This window comes from Trachymyrmex cornetzi, unplaced genomic scaffold (genome assembly GCF_001594075.2).
Source record: "Trachymyrmex cornetzi isolate Tcor2-1 unplaced genomic scaffold, Tcor1.1 scaffold1431, whole genome shotgun sequence".
NCBI lineage: Eukaryota > Metazoa > Arthropoda > Insecta > Hymenoptera > Formicidae > Trachymyrmex > Trachymyrmex cornetzi.
Genome location: NW_017296018.1, coordinates 122,593 through 123,637, shown reverse-complemented (window position 1 = coordinate 123,637; position 1,045 = coordinate 122,593).

Sequence of the window (1,045 nt, the reverse complement as noted above, 5' to 3'; positions counted from 1 at the left end):
AAATAATCATCTGTAAAATGTTTTAATTTATCAACTTATTAATAATTTATAACATCCAGATAAGTTAACAAAAATTGAGATAGCGAACATCTAACAGGAATTCTTTTGTATATATTCACACATAGTATATCTATGCCTCTTATATGTATGTACACATTCATACAGTTCAAAAGCTGTATTCGATTTGAACGCTAACGCGCTAGCGCTTATTATGATCATTTTACCTTTATTGTTCATTAACTTTTAGACAATCTACAATTCGCAATCAAATTGGGAATAGAATTCTATTTATAATTTTGCATGTCGTGTAACGTAGAAAACATTGGAAGAAATAAAATATACACATATAGAAGATATATATCGCTATATATTTTCTATATATTTCTTCCAATGTTTTCTATGTTACACGACATGCAAAATTATAAATAGAATTCTATTTCAAATTTGGTCGCGAATTATAGATTGTCTAATAGCGTTTTCGATTGGGGTGCACTGGCTGCACTCAGTGTCAAGAGCGTGTTCGATTGGCAGTGCCAATGCGCACTTGGCTAGTGTCACGTTCATTTGATCGCACGACACTCGCGTAGTGCGCACTCAGTGCGCACTAAGTGGCACGAGATATTTTGACGGTGCCAGTTCAGTGCACGTTTTATCACAGTTAAGGATATACATAGGGACAAGCAAATCTGCGCAGTTGAATTGAAAACGGGGTCTTGTCCCTATTCTTAATATCTTTTACTGTGGTTTTGTAACATTTTGTTGAACATTGCTTCAAAGTGAACAAAAATGAGTTTCAGCTTTAGCACTGAAAATTTTGGCGTATTCTTTTGAACTTGCACTATTCAGTGCAACCCATGGAACTCGTCCAGTGTTGGTGTGAACTGAGTGCGCACTGGTGCGCACTAACTTTTGCCCAATCGAAAACGCTATAAAATATGCGCTTAGGCCATAGAACATAATAAAACAAGAATGGAAACGCTGACATCGTCAGTATAGTACATGTGCCACGCCATTAGGATCGCGGTAATCCTGTTTCCTCTAGAGA